Source organism: Sciurus carolinensis, chromosome 12 (genome assembly GCF_902686445.1).
Source record: "Sciurus carolinensis chromosome 12, mSciCar1.2, whole genome shotgun sequence".
NCBI classification, from domain to species: Eukaryota; Metazoa; Chordata; class Mammalia; order Rodentia; family Sciuridae; genus Sciurus; species Sciurus carolinensis.
In genome coordinates this window covers 63,800,908-63,807,085 of record NC_062224.1, presented here as the reverse complement: position 1 = coordinate 63,807,085, position 6,178 = coordinate 63,800,908, and the positions used below count along the sequence as shown (strand labels likewise).

The window sequence follows — 6,178 nt, the reverse complement described above, 5'->3', positions numbered from 1 at the left end:
TGAAATCTCAAATTGTGAGCCAAAAGAATCTTTCCTCATTTAAATTGATTTTCTCATGTATTTTGTGGCAGTGATAGAAAGCTCATAACACCAAGCACTTTATTTATGTATTCACTTTTTCATTTAACTAGGCACTTGGTGAGTCCTTTCATTATAGAAACATTCTTCACATTCTTCAGTTATGGAATTTTTAAAAATATCATTTATCTGATAATTTATTCTTTCTCTGAAAATTTTGACTAATTTCAACAATAAAACATCATTTGTTTTATACAGCATTTTTGATAACTACTGTTTGTAATTTAAAAATTCATTGCTGATTTTTATTACATAATGTGTATTTATCCATCTTGTACATTACTAGAATAATACAGTAATATTATAAACAAGTTATAATGTTTTTCTCCCCACTGTCTGTATTCCCACTTCTTCCCTCACTAGCTAACAACGTGCTATGCATGTTTCAAGCCACCACTTTTCCTTTTACATATATTTAGACATACATTTGTGAATGATATTAATGTAATCATGCTATATTTATCATTTTATAATTACCCTTTTAAATGTATTAATGAATCCTGAATAATTTTTCATATCTGCATGTATACATTTCATGGTATAAAGTATCACGCAGATCCAATCAAGTATCATTTAAAATTTTTTTCTAATGATATTTAAGGTCCAGAAATATTAAAATGTTAAACTTTTTAAAACAATATTTTCTTATAAACTGTCATATACATTAATGGCATACATTCCTAAAGCTGCCTTATTACTGTAGACTATGAATCAAAATCATTGGCCCTCCTACAGCTAAGTAAAAGACCTAAGGGAAAATCAAAGATGTGAAAGACAGAATAAAGATAAGTTTTGTGATTTACCTGAAGCTCAGAGTTATTGTCAAGAAATGTACTGTGCACTGAGGGTCCATCTCTCTTCTTTGTTGAGAAGGTGGCTTATCACCACCTTAATCATGCTTCACTGGGGACTGGTGATTCTGAATATTTGTCTATTCTGTGATATATGCAGTTTCACCCCAAGCAAAGAGACAATAAATATAACCATAATGGTGGTAATAACATTTGTATAGTGCTTTATAGCTACACAGTCCTTTCAAATACATTACCTCATTTGCTGTGCAAGATGCATAATAACAACCATGCAATTTGTCTTCATGGCTCCCATCAGTCACATTATTTGTAAAAGCTCAGAATGTGTGGACCAGTTTTCCAGTAAGGCATGCCTAGATAAATAAATTCCATTTTGGTCATTGTGTTAGTCAACTTTTCCTTACTATATTAATTACTTGACCTAATCAACTTAAAGAGAATGGGGTTTTTTTGGATTATCATTTTGGTTGATAGAATCTCTTGGTCCTTTTGCTCACAGGCCTGGGATGAGTAGCCACATAGTGGCCAGGAGTGCATAGTGATGCAGAGCTCCTCCTCTGATGGCCAGATGTGAAAGACAGAGAGGGAGAGATCGGTGTCCCCATTATCCCCGTTCTGATGACCAGAAGACCTTCCACCCAGCCCCACCCCTTAAAGTTTCTACCACCTCCACAAGTACCACACTGGGGATCAAGCCTTTGACATATAGGTCTTGGGAAGCATTTCAGATCCAAACTGTAGCATTAACCAGCTTTGTGACTTTGGGCCACAACTAGGTCTATTTTAGTTGCAGTATCTTGAGTTAGCAATTGGGTTATGTAGTATTGTTGTTTTGACTAAATATATTATAAAAGCAAAGCATCTAACACAGAAGGCAAATATTTTAAGTTTGCAGCAACTTAGAGCTCTGCTTCCCTCTCAATTCAAATATCTGCAGAAGACAGGCACTTATTTTTTTTCCTATTTGGTTTAGGAATCTGCTTTTGTTGTTGTTGTTTATTTTTTATTTTTTTTTGGGGGGGGGGGTGCTGGGGATCAAACCCAGGGCCTTGTGCTTACCAGGCAAGCACTCTACCAACTGAGCTATCTCCCCAGCCTGGAATCTGCTTATTTTGGGGAATGCTAGTAAGGTTCTTGAGACCTATGTGTATTTCACCAGGCCCTATAGGGAATGGGAACAGATGATGGAAGACATTGGGAGGTGATAGGAAGCTGGGCTGGGGAAAGAGTGTTGGCATGGGGGAAAGCGAATGGGCTCTATTTCAATCCAGAATCTAGTGTGTTCAGATGATGAAACTCCCTGCTATCAAACCTGGCTGAGCAATTAGTGAGCATAGACTTATAAGGTGTCCCAGATTAGTGAACTCCAAGTTTTAACCATCTGTAATCAGGGATTTGGATGACATGGGTTCCAGCAGAGCCTCCTTTAGTAACTGTCTGACTGTAAATAGTCCTTGGGTTCTGGGGCCAGGTACTCAGAGCAATTAAGAAGAGATGACTCACTAGGATAATTTGTATTAACAGCCAATCTGCTTAAATAGCCACAACCCCACCCCCTTTCTGCTAATGCTTTTTTGTGTTCTTGGCCCTTGTGTCAAAGCATTATCGGGCCTGGACCCATGGGGGAAAATGAAAAAATAGTAGAGATAACACTGTATTTGAGGTAGCCAAGCCTCAAATATGTGAGTGAAGTGGTTATTGGCAGGGTCTGTTTGTCCTGGGAAGCATCTCGGTGTGAGCTATTTTATAACATTATTAGAGAATGCTGCTTTATGTTTATTTCTGTCTGAAGAGTCAGGTGAAAAGTACAATTATGATCTGGCTAAAAAGGCCAAAAAAAAAAAAAAAAACCGTTTTGGCTGCCTTTATTGTTCTTTAATAATAAAGGACAAGTGTGCACACCAGGAGTTATTAATGATCTATTAATATACTTAAAAGATACGACAAAGATCGCACTTAGTATTTGAGGTTCAAGAAATTAGGTCCCGCAATAATTGCCAAGTTTTTTTATTTATTAGTCATGTAAGATGTCATTAAGCGATTGATTTTCTATTTCTTTTTCTAGAAAAATTGCCATAATCAAATCAGGTCTTTTTCAAATTGGTGTTTTTCTATTACTAGAGGAAATGCAATGACTAAATGAATTAATAAGCTTCTGTGGCAACGGGTTTGAGTTTTTTGTAAGGGAGATAGCTTGGTAGATAAGATTTCATAACTAAACCCTCTACTGACCTGTCATTTCTCAGACCTTTTTTATAAGCTTTATTGGCAGTGGACTACAAAGTGATGCTCAAGGCACTTCTAATGTTTGTTATTTTTATAGTCGACTAATATTTGCTGAATCTGACAAATTATATTGTAAAAATTCAGTTTACAGCACCTTTGTGGTCGATTCTAAATACTCCTCAGCACAGCAGCATCCCATCTATCCTGAGCTAGTACACAGGCCTGTTCACTACCCTCTTCTTTGCACCCTCCTGCATAACTCGGGAAGAAGCACATGAACATTAATTGCTTGTAAGGTTAAAAAACAGTCACCTTCTGCATTGTTAGAGCTTTGAAACCAAAACAAAAAAGGAAAGAGACGTATATAATTTTTTGCACTCCTATTTATGGTCTATGCTATGTATGGTCTGGAACATTGTTTTTTGTCATGACTACGAGAGGCAAAATTCTTCAGGTAGAATTGGATTAGTTAAGGTGAGTGTAGGTCTAAAGATATGAGGAGTAAGAGGGAGACTAGGAAATGTTTGCTATAGATGAGGTCAATAAATGGATAATACTGTCCTCTCCCTAGCCCCCATCTCCACATTTCCAGACAGAATTTCATACTTGAGTGGGAAGAGACCAGGGGATTTTTTTTTTAATCTGTTGCAAATTAACCACTTAGAGATGACAATTTGTAACTAATCAAAAGGCATGTGTGCAACTTATGTCTGGGATTTTGGCAGGGTTTCTCAATCTCATGTAACTGGTACTATTTTTTCTTTGATAATTTACTCCAGTCTGTCTTCTCTGGCCTCTTTCTTTGTACTCCTATTAGTTAAATTTTCTACTTTCCCTCCCTTATTTTTCTTTTTCTTCCACTTGCTACTATAACCTTATCAGTGTTACCTTTTTAATTGCTCTAGCGAATATAGAGCATTCTTAGTGTTCTTCTCTTTATCATATTAGATTTTTTTCAGTAGAATCACTTTTCATGAATATACTACTTTCTCTAAAATTCATGATTTTTTTCAAAATTTCTTAAAAATTTTATTTCTCTTCCTCATTAGTTTTTTTCCCCCTGTCTTAGTTCAGGATGCTATAACAAAGTATCATAGATTGGGTAGCTAATACACAACAACAAAAAAAAGTTATGTCTCACAACTACGGAGGCTGGAAGTCCTAGCTCATGCTGCCAGCATGATCACATTCTGGTAAGGGCCCTCTTTCAGTTAGCAGACTTCAGACTTCTCTTCATATCCTCATCCAGCAAAAGAGGGTCAGAGAGTTCTCTGGGTTTCCTTTCATAGGACCACAAGTCCCATTCAGGAGCCTCCTTGCTTTATGACATTATTACCTCCCAAAGACCCCACCTCACATTGGGGCTTAGGATTTCAACATATAAATTTAGGTGATTCATAAATATTCAATCCATTGTACTTGCGAATTTTTTTCTTCCGTTTTCCTGTTTGTTTTGTTTTGTTTTACATCTCTTAATGTTGAATTCTTCCTTAACATGTCTAAGGATTCCTGGTTCTCTAAGGCTGGGGCACTAAAAATCAAATTGGAACCAAAAACAAAGAGAAAATACCAAAACAGAAAAAAATATTGGACAGAACAAGGACCAATATTTATGCATCCACAAAGTATAAATCAATCAGTAAGAAAAATATTTCAATAAAAATGAGTAAAAGGCATGGAAAATCAATTTTCAAATTATAAATAGCTAACATTTCAAAATTTACTGAACTAGTAACCAAACATAAATTTGAGCAGCAATAAGTTGTCATATTTAATATCAAATTGTCACGTTTGAGTGTGTGTGTGATAATTCTAAATGCTGGCAATGATGGGGAAAGGATACTCTTGTACATTTCTGGTAGGACTATGAACTGGTGAAGATTTTCAGGAGAACAATTTGGCTTATGTATTAAAGCTTTGAAAAAGAGTGTATATTTTGACCCAGCAATTCTTCTTCTAATAATCTTAAGGAAATAGTCAAGTTTGCAAAAATTGATCTTCATTCCAGGACTGTTTATTATGTGGAAAATCGGGTGCAATGTAGATATCTAATAGTAACAGAATAAATTATGATTACACCCCTCCAAAGAATAGTACTCAGGTGTAAGGAATAGTGTCATTACAACTTCTTACTAAAAGGAAAGATGTTAATGATTCATCATGAAGTCAAAGCAATACAATAGCAGATTGTGTAAAAAATCGTGATCCATTGAAAATAATATTTATGATATATATAAAACAGAAAAAGCCTATGTAAACCATGATTATTTATAGAAAATAGAAATATGATTTATAATTTTTATTTATTTATTTATATTCTCCAGATTATCTTCAATAAACATAATTCTCCATGAATATTTTAAACATTTGAGAAAGAAAAGAGTAAAAGTGGATTTAGACTTTCTGAGAATGTGAATGGGTGGTGGTTTTGCTGTACAGTGATAAAATGGGACCCAGTTATTCCTGAGAACACACTTATTATCTGTAAACATCCTAGACCCTTGTATCTCTTGATGCTAAGAGCAATCTCTCGCTATTTCTGGGTAACTGAACAAATGGCACCCAGTGTTCTGGGGGCCCATGGCTCACCTTGATTAATTTATCTTACCCTTCATTGACCCTGTCTCAACCTGGCCTTCTCCTCCCACCTTCTGCTATACCTCGGTACTGGAGTAGTGTCTTCCAGCTCATATTAATTAAGAAAAAGGCCTCCAGTCTCCTGACAGGTGAAGGAGGGATAGTTAACTGATGATGAGGGAGAGAAAGCCACCTGGAACTCTAACTCTTCCTTACACAGATCTTTAACTCATCCTCCTGTTTTAAGCTGACCCTTCCTTTAGCCTCAGAATACCTAACTGCCTCCACCTTCCAAATTTTTCCAGGGCTTTGCAACATTAATCAACTTATTTCTTGTGCCTCCCTCCTCAGCATCTTTTCTGGGATCCAATAAATTAGTTCCCACTCATCTTTTATGTTTCTAGATTGCAAAATTTTATCAATATTTCTTATTTGGTGGAATCATCTTTCCTGTTCTCATTCTCCTTATTGCTTTATATCTTTCT

General features: G+C 35.7%; 1 non-coding gene across 1 annotated transcript; it reads right to left on the bottom strand.

The window, feature by feature from the left end:
- Positions 1-1,904: 1,904 nt before the first annotated feature.
- Positions 1,905-1,983, bottom strand: Trnat-ggu (transfer RNA threonine (anticodon GGU)). Its single transcript has one exon. It is a non-coding gene; the product is annotated as a tRNA-Thr (tRNA).
- Between the last annotated feature and the right edge of the window lie 4,195 nt (positions 1,984-6,178).